General features: G+C 45.5%; 1 long non-coding RNA gene across 1 annotated transcript; it reads right to left on the bottom strand.

Moving 5' to 3' along the window:
• Positions 1–8,922: 8,922 nt before the first annotated feature.
• LOC132072713 (uncharacterized) lies at positions 8,923–13,459 on the bottom strand. The gene is made up of 3 exons (XR_009418372.1): positions 13,393–13,459; positions 10,261–10,399; positions 8,923–10,095 (listed from the first exon to the last, which is right to left on the bottom strand). It is a non-coding gene; the product is annotated as an uncharacterized LOC132072713 (long non-coding RNA).
• Between the last annotated feature and the right edge of the window lie 1,655 nt (positions 13,460–15,114).

Genomic DNA, 15,114 nt, shown 5'->3' with positions numbered 1-15,114 from the left:
AGCAGGTGAGTGTCCCACGAGTGTCACAGGAAGAGAGGTACTGACTGCAGTCAAGACAGGAAGACATGGATTTTTGGAGATGTTTCTTGGACTTCAGCTGGGGTGAGGGTCTCCTGGAAAGCCTCCAGCATTTGGCAGCCAAGAGGAGAAGGGGTGAGGGTGTGTTAGCAGAAAGCAGGAGAAAATAATGGTACAGAAAATGCAGTTCAAACAGAAGAACATAAGACAGAGGGGACCAGGGAAAATGTGGAGGTTTTGAGTCGCCCTTTGTTTCACTGTGTCCTGCCCATGTGCAAAACCAGCTCATGAGCAAAGCACCTTTGCAGGTCTGTGCACAGAGTTAAGTGTTGTGGCAATCTGGAAATGCCCCACTGCAAGACATGTGAGCTCATCCGTGTTCCCGCAGCACAAGGGATGAAACCTCTTTCTGAGAAAAAAAAAAAGTTAAAAATTTTCTTTAAAATTTTTGCTTAGGGTACATACAAATCACTGTAACCTCCTGCTCTTTCTCAGCAAGTCGAGGCAACACTAAACATCCATTTTCTCTTTTTTCCCCCCATTTATGGTCACTGTTAGGGAAGGAAGTCCTAGCTTTGTCAAAGCAGTGGGGAGGTTTTGCATGGCTGCACATGTCTTCAAGCCCAAGCCTTCAGCCGAAAAACCTAAACATTTGTAAATAAAAAGGCTGATTCATCCTTGTTCATATGATAGAGTTCGGTTTTCCCCAATTACAGTGCTAATTAATGGTCTTCACTTCATTCCCACTGTGACAAGCAATCTCTTCCCGAAGCCCAAAGCCCTGTTGGTGCCTCCATCATTTTGAGATGCAGGTATGCAGGGAAAAGATGCTTCTTTTCCCAGACTCTCAGCAGCACCAAAGACAGATGTTTGTGGGGTTTTGCTTGCTTCACTCTCTGTGAAATTTTGATTTTCTCAGCCTGAGGCAGCCTTCAAGAGTTAAGGTAGCAAATTAACCTGTCTGCTTTATGGTTTGTAGCCATCCTGCCTGGCTGCCAAACTGCTCAGCGTGGCCACATCTTTCCTCTGAGCCTGATGGAGAGGCAGTGGGACCACCCACACACACACAGCCCTGGAACATCAGCTGGTGACAGATTCTCCTGGTTTTATCTCTGTGAAATTGTGCCCAAAGTCCTGAGTCCTGTTTGCCTCCATCCATGGTGAAAATTGTGCATTGGGTTTTGTGTGGCCACTGGCACTAGGAGGCATTGCCTCCCTCTTTGGGCAGCTGGCAGTGCTGAGTGTTGAAGGCTGCATGATGTGAGCTCCCAAGGTGGACAGTGAAAGCAGTGGGAGGGAAAAGCTTGGTTTCCCCTCCAGGTGCAGGCTCTCCACCTTTTACCCAGGTGACTTTTCTGTCTCATCGAGACCAGGCATGAAGGTAAATGTCTTTTCAGTGTCAGGAGCATTCTCAGTATGTCTCACCTTTAGTAAAAGCATCCTTCTGCCTGCAAGCTGAAGAGCTCATTATTCTTATAGCACTCCCATATCACCTTGAGAAATAAAGGTGTGTACAAATATCACAGCTAGCTGACAAGCTGAAGACAATTAGCGCTTGCTCCTTCTGACCCTTGGCCACACACTCTTTGCTGCCCTTCTGCCTTTTTTCCAGCTTCAGTCTCACCAGAATCCCCAATACTGTGTTTTGCAGTGTAAAAATGACAAAGAGCAGCTCAGTTCATGATAAACACAGAGCACTTGTGGCTTTGATGCCACTGCAGGCTGCAACACTCCCTCAGCACAGGGCATCTCCCCCAGCACTCCATGCTTTTGCACAGGCTAGCTCTTGCCAAATTCCCTAGTAATGAGATAAAACAAGCACGATTCCCTTTGTTTGAAGCAGGATAAATGCTGACCTATGCTACAGGTGCCTTTCCAGGCCTTTACTTGGTTTTATTTATGGTAATGTGTTGGAAGGGATCTCTGGGATGGCCAAAACGCCACAAGAGACTTTGCAGCTGACTCCAGCAGCCAGCAGAGCTAGTCCATGTGCCCAGGGTGTGGATGTGTGACAATGCTGGGATGAAATGTGATTAAAAGAAGATAGAAACAGCAGCCTGACTTCATTCTACAGCTCGGTAAGTGTCTGTGTCACTTACCTATTTTTTTTTTTAATACATGCTATTGGTTTTCTGCTTTATCTTTTATGAATACACTATTTCCATGTATGCATAAATTTTGTCTATTAAGAGCCACAGATTTGCAGGCAGTGAGGCCATTCCTTTCCACAGTGACATCAGCCAGTGGAGGATGTGATTTATTTTAGCACTCCCTGTAATCAGAGTAATGTTGCTGCAGTGGCCAGAGGCTCCTGCACAATGCAGAACATTTTGACGCAGTGCAAAGACTCCTCCTTGCCATAACAAAAGAGACACTGAGAGATGTGCTCACCAGAGCTGCACCACTGACACTCACACAGGTCCTGACACAGCAGCCCAGGCCTGGGTGCCACGAGCTGAGCCCAAACTGCCCTGACCCCGCCGTGCCCAGGGCTCTGGAGTCAGGGCTGACAATGGGCAGCATCAGCCCACCTCAGTCGCCTCCACCTGGGCTGCTGCTGCCATAAACAACAGACTGAGAGCTCTTTGGAGAAGGGCAATGCCTTTTGATTCTCTGCAGAGCATCCCACTCTCCCCTGGACACTGCACAAAGCTGCTCTGCCGTTTCCAAGGTGATGCCTGGAGGTGAAGCCTGTTATGTATTCTCTTGCAGGTAACAGCAGCTGTAGCTCAGAGATGCCCTTGGATGGGCCATTGTTTGAAAGGAGGTAGGAAAAGAACAGAAGATCTATTAGTAACCAATTTTTAAAGACTGGTAAGAAAAAAAAAGAAAATAAGGACATTTATTTTATGTTTTCTAATGCAGTTCAAGTTCTTGCACCTAGGAATGAGCATTGTATCTATGTTGTAAACAACAAAATCAATCATTTGATACTGGCTTAGTTTTGTCCTGTAAGATAATGGTTACAAATGTTGTTTATGCCTAGTATTAAGTCTTGAGTTGCCTGAGGAGGGCTGACTTTGTAAATCAAAATGTAGATGTTCCTTCCTGATGGCTGCCTAGAGGAAGGGCTGGCTGTGGATACAGCACTTCACCCCTCACTGCCCTTGGACCTCCTGAAATCTTGAGGAACACTTTTTAAACTTTAAAATAGCTTTCTGGAATTTCCTCTCAGAGTTTTGCCACAATCCAAAACTTGCATTTTTTAAAGCCTGATTCCCTGGAGTCTTTCTACTGATCTCCTTCAGCTCAAAATTTCATAATACCCTGTGGTTTTGCAAGCAGTAGTTTAATAGACACATTTCAGTCAGTGTGTTAAGAAAATAAAAAGCTGATTCCAGAAGATGCTTGTTTCCTTTCTGGTTTTCCTTCCAGTAGCTCCATGTGGGAACCATAAGTGTAAACCATACACACTTGGGTAAAATGGGCATTTCTTCAAAACATGAAAGTCTGTTCTTGCAGGATAATGCTGGTGTCCAGCAAGGCCAGAGCAACATCTCATCCAGGCTGCTGTCTGCCACTGAGAAATCAATGCCAGACATTTGAAAGGATAATTGATAAAGCCAATGCAACAGCTTGGAAAAAAACCAACAGAGACCACTGCTTCTGCCAGCAGGATCCATCTTTATCACACACAATACAGCATTTATGTTTCTACCTGGGAAAGTTTAAAACAAGTCTTGGGGTACAGAAGGAAAGACAAACCAGCCACAGTCACAGCACCAAGCACTTGTTAGAGCAGACATTTCTGTCCTTGGTGGCCATTCACTCAAATGTGCTGCCTCCCAGTGTCCTGGGAGGGAAAGGAAAAACATTCACACGTGGTGTTTACGGCTGCAGTCACTTCTCTGCTATGCACCCTTCCCAAGAGAACAGACAGTCTTTATCAAAGTTAAGGTAAGTGTGACAGGTTGCTGTTCTACACAGGACTCTTATTAAGGCCAGGATGGCTGCCTCAGGCTGCTGCTTCTGCAGCCAGTGCCAGGCCGGGAGCACAGGCAAAGCTCTCAGGCCCATGGGGTGATTACTGGGGCTGTCTTGTGCAGGGCCAGGAACTGGACTTGGTGATCCTTGTGGGTCCCTTCCAACTCAGGATATATTCCATGAAATATTCACTCAAGATATATTCTATGAAATATTCATTTTCTATGAAATGAGGGCAGGGAGATGGTGAGCAGTAAATACATCACACACTCGAATCGCTGTTCTCAGCACATTGAAAGGTGCTGGTGGTGGGAACAGAGTGAGGTCTGCCCCAGCCTGATTCAGAAACTCTCCAAGTGCAGAAAACTGGGAAAGGAGAGGATGGATGGAGATGAAGAGAGCCTGGTCATCTCCCCTCCTCCCTGCAGTCCTCACCGGGAGCATAACACAACTGTGGTCATGCAAACAAGCACTCACTGAGCTGGAAGTCTTTTCAACCATGGCCTCTGATGCAATGGAGGGTGGACTGGTGGCTGTGGTTGTTCAGGAAGCAAAAGGAGTAAGTAAATCATCCAACACAGAAGCACTTTTGTTGGATGTCAAAATGTGATAGACTACAAATGTACTGGTGTCTGTGAGATGGGTGGTTTATTCCCCTCCTCAGGCACGATCCACGGGGGCACCACCATTCCCACAGCAGGATCTGCTTTGCAGAGACAAGACCAGGAGGACTCTCCTGCTTTGTAGGCAAGATGCAGGGCATGACCTCTATTGCAAGAGAGACATCCTGGGGCAAGTTCAGCAGTTCAGGATTAACTCTGTTAGCACAGAGGGCTCGACTGCCCCTCCAAGAGCTGCTGTCAGCTGTGGAATGGTGCCTGAGCATCAGCATGGGATGCTGCAAATCCTCTGCCTCCACATCCAGCAGCACAGCACTGCATTAGGTCATGTATTTGTTATTTTTACCCAGAGGAATTGGGCTAGGGAGTGGTAGGGAAATACTGAAAGTTTATTTTCTGTGGAAAACCATGAAACTCACATGGAAAATAAAAGCACACTGACACCTCTGCTGTGCAAATCCTTGGCATAGAGCAGCTCTGCTTTCCATCTGTGTAGAACATGCATATCTATTTACTGTGCTGAACTCCAGGCAGCACTGGTACACCCAGAGGGCACAATAGGCATCTCAATTAGGCTACAAGCATCAGTTCAGTGCATTTTGTGTATATAGTCACTGGCAGATTACAGACTTAATAGACATTTCTTCTTACTGGCACAGGGAGCACCAAAGAGCTCAAAAGCTGTTTTGAAATAAATCTCTCTCAACCCTTATGTCTGCTCATGAAAGTTATGGTCTTTTAATCTGTCTCTGACGTACTGAACTTCTGCAACATGCTCCTTGTTACTTATTTACAGTTCTTGCAGGTGCCTTCAGGGCTCACAAAAAGGTCCAATGAGGCAGACAAGGGCAAAGAGAAAGAGGCTGCTGCAAGCAAGGGCTGCAGTCCCCTGCTGGAAGCAGTTACTGTCCTCAGCTTGGGGTACATCACATAATACATTCTGTGGGCTGTGCTCGTGCAGCAGCTCTGGGATGAGAAGATGCCCTGCCCTGTTCCTGGGGGCTGCTGCCAGTCTCCCTTGAGCACCTGGCTGCTCACTCAGGAGTGGGGTGCACCTGTTCCCTGGGAAGCATGAGACCTCAAATCCTGTTTGGGATTTGAGAGCATGAAACCTCAAATCCTGTGCTCAGTTTGGGGCCCAGTCACTGTGAGAAAGACACTGAGGTGTGGAACTGTGTCCAATAGAGAAGGGTAAGGAAGCTGGAGAAGGGTCTGGAGCAGCAGTCCTGTGGGGAGCAGCTGCTGGCACTGGGGTTGCTCAGCCCATCACTTGACTGCCCACATCAGGAACCTGGCACCTCCTCTGTGGCCATCCCCAGGTCCCAGCTAGGCACAGGCAGCACTGACAGATTTCCTATGAGAATACAGACACATTGCATTTCTAAGGGTCTTGAAATATCAGGATAACCTCAGAGGGGGCTTGGGAACCCTGAGGAGGGCATGAGAGAGGTGGAAGTATTTCCCTGTGTGGTGGAGGGGATTGGAGTAGGTGCAAGCCTGGAGTGCTTTGCTGTGGATGTGACTTGGGCTGACAAAATGCAATTACTGGATCTGGCATTTCTGCAGGACCCCAGGATTAATGTCCTGATTCACACGAAACCTATTACCTCCCCATAAATACTCAACAACATTTTAAAGAGTTAATTTATTTTCTTCTCCTCTTCTCTTCTTCTGCAATTTGCATTATCTGTTGCTAAATATATTATGGCATGCTTTCCCCCAATTCACCACTTCAAAGACCTCCTCGTAGCAATTTCATAAGTAAATCACTACTTGATCTTATAACTCAAGTACATAGTGTCAACCACAGGAATTTTATTTCAGTCCAAATCACCATGCTTTTGAAAGTTAATATCCATTATTTTCCTCTAGTAGTTTCATCTGCTCTACAGCAGTAGGAAAAAAACATTTCTGTCTAGCTGAAGCCATTAGGTGGAGAGGTGTTTAATGGAGACATCCCAATGCTGCCTGTTAATCTCTCCTCTGGAGCTGAGGTCATTTGAAAAATATAAGTGTTTACTTTGTTCACCTCCCTAATCTGAGCCATAATTTCTTTTTCTTCACAGACCTGGAGCACACAGAGATGTTTTTTGTTTAAGCACATCAGGCACCTTTCCTCCAGGGCAAAAATATGATGTGAATTTATAACTCAGGGATCCTCAGCTCCTCGCTGGCCCACAGGTGACCAATGTGGTGGCGTGCACCAGAGCACCAGTGACCACCTTCTGTGTCAGGCAAATCAATATCTTCCCACCTTTTGACCCTTTTACAACACCAGCTGGCCTTGTACCAACCAAATGTGCCAGCAGTTGTCAAGGCTTCTGGAAAAAACAGCTTTGGAGTGGTCCTCAGCTCTGAACAGGGTCTGGTCTTTGCCTCTCCAAGCAGCAGTGCCAATATTTTATGCTGCTGGCAGACTCTTGTCCTTTCTGCAGCCAGAAAATGGGAAAAACGGCTTGCCTGGCCTCTGCTCCTGGGCTGGCCCACACTGAGGTGCAAAGTCTCCCTGGCAAAGTCACAGTCAGCTCACCAGTGGCCAAGAGAGGGAGCAGCCCCAGAGGCAGACGCTGCCTCACCAGTCACCACCTAGCAGGGTGCTCAGCTGCTTGACAGAGAAATTACTGTGACAGAAAAATTAATAGGAATTAAAATCAGCATGAATTGAAACAAATTTGAACAAGGAGTGCAGGGATTCCCCTCTTGGCTCAGCACAGGAGCTCGCAAAGGCCCATGTACTTTGGTGTGGGGAAGTCAGCAAGAGCTGCATGTTGTGTATCAGTGTCCTGCACTGATTTAAGACCACAGTCATAAATAAAAGTGTTTTTCAGGAAAATACTTAGCTCTTGAAAAGAAATATTTTCTGGTTTTTGATGATTCTGTGTAATTCTTAATTTCTAGGCTGCCCAGAAAACCCTGAGAGGGGCCTTGTTTACTTTCCATAGAAATATTTTCAAGATTATTTTCTTCAGCAAGAGGCAGGAAATTCTTTTCCTCATTGGTGAGTGGGATGTCCAGCCAGGAGGGGCAGCATTAAGAGCACACGTGACCAACGCCATGCTATGAGGTTGCCTACCCCAAACATCCCTTCAGGGCTTGCACAAGGCTGCATTTGTTCCAATCTGCTGAAGATGAGGAAAGGCAAGTTTTGCCTCAATCCACAGCTGCAGAAAGGAATCAGGTTCTAAACATACCCAAAAGTGAGATTAAAACACAGACAAGGTTAAATGTTGGTATTCTAAGCAATAATTAAACTTTATTTTTTCATAAAAGAAGAACAAAAGAGAGGAGGTGGGAAAATGCCACGAGCAGCACAGGATGGGGGACACCAGCACCATGGGTCCAGCCTGGCTCACAGGGTGCAGAGGGAAGATCTGTGCTGGGTGATCCCAGGCAGCCACAACAGCACAGGGAGGCAGGGCAGCAGCAGCACAGACAGAAAAGACTCCATCCAGCACTTGGCAGATGGACATTTTGCAGCAGCCTCTGTGGCAGCTTGGGCCCTTGTTATGGAGGGTTTTGAGAGGGGAAACCTCAGGTCCCCCTCACAGCAACAGCACATCAGGAGAGAAGTTCTTTGCTCCCCCAAAGTTCGTTGGCTGCTCGTTTGTATCCAGGCTAAGTTCACCTGATGTGTCTGTGTTCCTTGCTTGTTTGCCTGAAGTATCAACTGCAAAGCCTTTTAATGACCTCACACCGTATGCCTCATTTCCTAAAGTGAAGCAGTTCGAAGCTTTAACTGTCAAACCTCAAATCTTCAAAGAGGCATTGGAGAAACACCGCTCACTTTTCACTGGTTCACTATGGGCCACTCCCACGGGTTGGGAAGCTCCTGACAGAAACTCTACTGCTAAATCCCAACTGCCCTTCTGTGAGCTGTGTCTTTTTATGTCCATCTGTCCACGAGGTTTCTCCTCTTGTCTCACATATAAAACCTAAGATAAGGCATTGCTGAGATGCCTGGCTCACAGCTTAGTGCTGAAGGGGAGAACCACAACTGCACATTTTAATGTTTGCCATTAACCTTTAATAATTGCTTCCCTCTTATTCGGCCTGTCACTGCAATAAATTTCAATGTACCAAACACTTGAGTTAAATCCTCTCTAACAGTTCCCTTGTTAGGCTGAATAACAGTCAGATTTCTTCAATATGTCCCACCAAGATCCCTAATCATCTCCATTGTTTTCCTCTTGGCTTCTTCAGTACTAACAGTATGCAGTTTCAACAGGAACTGGCAGCTTCCTCATCAACTTTAATAACAAGTGTTTAATAATTGCAGGTATAATTATTCACAGCACTGACAAAATTTGCTATTCACCACTAATTTCTTCAAATTACTGAACACAAAGCAAAAACAGACTAGTTAGAAAGACATTAATTTTTAATAATTTGCATTAGTGTTGTTTAATGAACAAAATCTGCAACTCAGTGTTCCAACAATATTTCAACACAATATAAAAAGAAAGCCAGCAGGATTCTGGGTTGCATCAACAAGGGCATCACCAACAAAGATAAACATGTCATTATCCCATTTGTCACACCACACCTGGAATACAAAGTTCAGTTTTGGTCCCCACTACACAAAAATGATATGGACGGGCTGGAGAGGGTCAAGAGAAGGGTCAGAAAGGTGATCAGAGGATTGGGAACCAGCCATAATAGAAAAGGCTGGGAGAACTGGGTTTGTACAACCTTGGAAAAAGAAGGCTCAGGGGAGAAGGGTGGCTACAAAGAACATGAGACTCCCTTTTTATAGGGTCACATGGAAAAGAGGGGAGGTAACAGGTACGAGTTACTCCTGGTGAGATTGGACAAAAGAGGAAAATTTTTTCAGACAGAGAACAGTCAGTCATGGGGATAAACTCCCCAGAGATGTGGGGGACTCCCCAATAGCTGACATTTTTAAGATTCAGCTAGACAGGGAGCCAGGCCATCTTGTCTAGACTATGCTTTTGCCAAGAAAGGTCAGACCAGGGCTTCTTCCAAGCTGGCACCACAAGAGGAATGAAGATAATGGTGACTTACTGCACATATTCTTTGGACTTGGCTGGAAACACTTAGCCCAGACCTCTGTCAGGGTGTGGGCCCAGAGCAAGATGGAGCAGTACCAGCCAACCTTGTATTTCCTCACCTTGGTTTTACTCTATTTGTAAATTTTGATTAATCCCACAACCAGAAATCAGGGAGACATGGCACAAAAGCCCACACAAAGCATTGGCAGAAACCCAAGTCTCCCATGCACTGTCACCTCCTCCTGTCTCTGAGGTCAGTGCATCCCAGAGGACATTTCTCACATGCTCCCACCTGGCACAAAACCCTTTTCCAGAAGAAAGCTGGCAGCAGGGGGCAGGTTCCCAAGTCACTCCAGGCATGTCAGTGCTGGATGGTCTCTCCCATGGGATCTTGGCTGCAGCATGAGGTAGGAGCAGCATAACCCAGTTTGGGATGTGAGCTCCTGCCTGCCAGGAACCAGCCAAAGCTGCACTGTCAAACACCATGTGTGTCCCTCAAACTCTTCCTAGGTGTTGGACCCAACCTAAACCAGACACAAAGTGTTTTCTGTCCTAGTGAACTGCCTTGTGCCTGATCTGGCTTGCCATAATTCCAACTGGGCATCACTATGGCAGGGAATGAGGGACACAGGACACAAACCCAGGACCACAAGGTATTTACCAGCCCACAAATGCAACACCTTCCTTACCCAAGGGATGTTTCAGATATTAAGGGTGCAGTCTTGTGGATATTTGCAATTTCAGATGAGGAAGCCCAGAGGGATGACTGAGGAGGTTAGACTTGACAGTCTCACTCTTGTCCAGGATATCCAAGCATTGCAAGTCCAGCTGCAAAATCAGTGTGTAGGATAGATAAATACATAAACATTTGCTTTCAAAATAATGTCCAAAAAGCTTTTCCCATGCATCCTAACAGATACAAAACAATACTAAAACCAATAAAATCCTATAAAATATCTTGGTACCGATGTGCTGAGATGTAATAAATAAGAGTATATACAGCTTTCCTGTCCATCTTTTAAGTAAACCATTTCTACTTCCCTTGCATTTCCAAGGAGCTGCTGTGCACACAACACAATTATTTCATTCATCTCTTCAGATGAACAGGTACTGCCCTGCTGTGGCTCAGTGAAACCCCACTGCTGCCAGAGGGAGTGGCAGGTTCACAGCAGATCAGCAAATTGGGCATCAGCCTTTTCCCTGGGCATCCCTGAGCACAGGACAATCAACAGCCCTGATTTCTCAGGGAAGGAGGGTCCAAAATGAGGGCTCTGCCTGAGTTCATGCCTGGGGATTTATTAAATCCCCAGCCTCCAACACTGCTTGAATTGCTTGTCTCTGCTCCCCTCTGAAAACAGCTCTGGGGGAGAATTTGCAGCTCCTGCAGATGGCTGTAGAAGTTTATGGAACTGGCTGCTTTTTAATGAAATAAATAATTAAAAAACATTAATAATAAAAAATCAATTTTAGGGTCCAAGCACCTCCAGCTGGAAGCCCCCTATCTTTCTGATTGATGGTGACAGTGGCTGAGCAACACTTTGTTCCACGCCATGCTCTCTGCCTTCAGATATGAGAGGTGGGAGAAGACAGAAATAAAAGGAACACCGATGGCAAGTTTAACATCTCTACAGACAGACAATCCTCAGAATGCCCAAAGCACTTCAAATATTTCTTAGGCAGAAGTGTCAGAAAATCAGTCTTTTGTGAGCATTTCTCCTAATTAGCTCTTTGCACTTCATGAGGCCTGGTGTGGAGCTGGCAGCTCCTTCCCAGCGGAGCCCCGGCTGCTCCTGCAGCCCCGTGCTCAATTTGCTCAGCTAAGGCAAGTTAATGCTTCAATATGCAGCAGGCACTTTCCTAAATGTTGAAAGACTTAAATTATAGCCATCCTATAATTTGGCAGGTTAGGAAAGAAGCTTTTAAAGAGCCTTGTAAAACAAATTACTTAAACCTTCACCCCAGGCTATTTTTAAAATTCATTTGTCTGCATTCCAGCAAAAAGGAAGGCACACATATATGCATGATCCATGTCTAAAATTTTGATTTTTGAATCAGTTAGAAATACACTTCAATCTTTGTGGCAACTAATAAATGATTTGGGGAAATGGTGTTGTAATACTGGTCATGGAAATAGCCACAGTTTCATACCCTTCCTCTGCTAAGCAAGGCTTGAAATTAGACTTGTGGAGGAATTTTTGGCAAAGGAAAGAAGAGATAGGACACCATCTCCTTGCAGCAGAGTTTTAATGACTAACTTTTGTGTTCCTTTCCACTGCAATATGTGTGCTTTTAATCACACCAATTATGAATTGCCCACTTGTGATGATGCAGCAAGTCAAGATGTGCAAAAAGAGCTACACAGAAGTTTACATAAAAAAAATAATGCTGCTCTATCTGTCTCATCCCATAAGGCACTAAGTGGGATGAACTACAGCTAGAGAAAGAGGCCCTTCTCTTTCCCCAGGAAGAAAGAATCCCTTACTATGTATGAACACATTTGGTGTACTCTCTGTGAAAGAGTTCCCCCATAAAGAATTAGAATTAGTGTTTAAAACTGACACCTGCAAATGCTCATTTAGACAGACCTCTATGACCATTAATCCCTTGACCTTTGTAACCTCTGCATTAAATCAATATCATAACCCATTGTTTTTCTGTGTAAGACTTTTAATGCTAATATCTTCTTCATTAAATATGAGAGAGAAAACAGGATTAGAAAGAAGCAGTTCTCCATTCCTAATATATCTGCTTTTAAATGCTTACCTAAAACCTCAGGGTAACATCTACTATGGAAAATAAAAATATGCAAAGTCTGAATCTACAATCTGTGTGTAGCAGTTACTAGGGGGAAGTGAGGCTTCAGGTTTACATGGCTGGTGTAATCAAGAGCTTTACTGAGTGAAAGACGGGGCAAGCAATCAAAATATTTTTGAAATGGTCTTTGAGACCTCCATCTCCTTCCTAACAAACCCAGTACTTCTCACATCACCTCTGCATCCATCCTGCACCACTGCCACGGCTGGGACCCCTCTCTGAAGGGATCCATGGAGTCTTGGGCTGCATTTGGACATAGCACCAACAACTCTCCTCAACAGAGATGGCAATGCTCTCCTCTGATGCTGGGGATTAGGTTTCTTTCCTTTTGTTCCTTTTTACTTCTAGAATTATTTTTCTCCATAACTTCCTAGGAAACACTAACAACTGGGCGCTTAAGAAAAACACAAAAAGCGGCCAGTTCAGAAGGAGGGGGTTTACATTTTCCATTCCAAGGGAGGCTCTTGCCTTCCTTAGCAGACACCTGTCTTTCAAACCAAGACAGATTATGGTGCCCACCGTGAAGCACAAAGGCATTGAGAGAAAAAGGGTGAAAAAGGAATAAAACAGTTCTTGAGCAACCTAATTTTTTGTGCGCTGGATATAGAAACCTCACTGGGTGGTGGTGGTGGCAGTGGTGGGAGAGAAACCCCAGACCAGATATTCCTGTTCCTTTTACCTTCCCAGAACTCTCAAAGAAAAACTGTAGGAGGATTTAGGATTACAGAAATAATATGAAGCAGCTCTAAAGCATCTCATTGTTCACAGGCCCTAAGTCAACTCTAGAAACTACAATGAATTTGATCTTTTGATGAAACACAAACAACCAAGCTGGATTTTACATCATCAGGCAACACTGACATAAAAAAGATAAAGTAGTTGGAGGTAAAACCATCCTCAGAAGCCCAGGGGCTCAACTGCATCTCTTGACCTAGAGAAAAGATTTTTACAGAACATGTGAAATTAGCATTCACTGCTGTTGTCACCTTATTGCAAAGCTCCCATACCTTCTTGGTGATTTCTCATGTGCAGTTCCTCACAGCACTGACTCCTCCACAGCACAGACAACAAACTCCATCCCTCTCATCACCCAGCTAACGCCACTCTTTTGTAGCACTCGTCTCCTTATTGGACACAGCTGTGGCCTGTTAAGGGCAGCCTGTTCCTAATCTTTGGTGATTGGTACAGCTGCAACTCCTCAGGTGTGAGATTACCTTCTGCACTATCTTTATTTTCTAACACTCCATCCCTCCACACACTGCCAGCAAGTGTAGAGCAGACACAATGCAAGGACACATCTCTACAGTTAACAAAACTTCATAGATGGCATCACATCACCTGTCAGCATAGCCCCAGACCTGTGTCACCATCCTAATCCAGGCAAATGGAGGTTTGAGCTCTGCAACCAGAATGCAGCTCTGGCCCTGCTGATCTGTTTCACCTGCCATACACCAACACTTACCCTTGGCAACTCCCCTTTGCCAACTGTCTGCTCACACACAAAAAGCTGCAAACACATCTGTACACTTCCCTCTGTAGTTCAATTTCTAGTGAGTGATGTTCCTGCCCTGGTCCCCATTCCATAGCCATGGTCTCCTCTCCAGCCCCCAGGACCATCCACCCAATCTGAGCCTTCAGTTCAGACACTGCAGCACCGCAAACATTACCCAGATCCCATGTTCAGCCCAGCCACTGCACCATGGTTCATACCCAGCTCCTTAGACCAGGGCTGGTATGCCCTGGACCTGGTTTTCTCTCTGGTTTGTTTCATATCCACCCCTTCTGCTTTCCAAAACTGTGATACAGGATCAAACCCCGAGTGAGAACAGCTTTCTGCAGTTGCTGCATGCTTCATCCACCCAAAGTGCCAAATCTGGCTGCAAATCAGAGAGCACATCTGATGGATCCAATGTTCCACCAGAAGCAGATCAAGGGCTTAACTGAAGCAGCAAGGACTCCCTATAACAACAAACAGTCTTCCTGTCCACACAGCCCTCTGTGTAAAACATCTGACAGCTGCTGAACAGCAGGTGACATATTGCATGATGGAGGTTGCCACTTTAATCCTGACTTATAAAAAAAATCCATTATTACAGAATGTGGTGTAATAAGGCAAAGATAGTACAGCATAAAGCAAAAAAGTTATAAGCTTATTTTAGGATAAAAACAAAAGTGTAATGAAATAGCAAATTACTCATCAGCATTTGGAAAGGCAGCTACTCCATATATGTACAATATAAATAGTAAAAAAGAACAAAATACAATAAAGGCAACTAAGAGGGATAAGCCAAGACCTTTAGGAAACAGCATCTCTAGTTTCTTTGGAGAAAAAAAAAATCAAGTGAGCATTATTGGGACTTTGAAACTACCCTGTAGTTCAAAGAGAACTGTAGTTCAGTTCTCTCCTCAGCATTCTCTCCAGTGGCTGCTTCACAGCCAGGCAGCAATGGGAGCCCCAGGGAGGTGGCCCAGCATCCTCTCAGCCTCCTCACTGCTCTCTCTGGCCCTGGCTGTCAGGCTCCCCCCACCCACAAAGCCACCTCTGCATTGCCCCATTGTCCCCATCCTGAGCAGGACATCAGCCTCTTGTCCCCACATCCCCCCTGCCCCAGCTGGTGCCTTTCTCCTTTGCCCCACACAACCCACACTGGCCCCTGCATCTGAAAGGCTTTGGCCTTCAGGATTATTTCCCCCCAAATCAATGACTCCAGCACAATGAAAAAAAGCAC

Source organism: Ammospiza nelsoni, chromosome 4 (assembly GCF_027579445.1).
Source record: "Ammospiza nelsoni isolate bAmmNel1 chromosome 4, bAmmNel1.pri, whole genome shotgun sequence".
In the NCBI taxonomy this organism is placed as follows: Eukaryota; Metazoa; Chordata; class Aves; order Passeriformes; family Passerellidae; genus Ammospiza; species Ammospiza nelsoni.
Note: the sequence above shows the minus strand (reverse complement) of the source record. Positions and strands in the feature narration are given on the sequence as shown.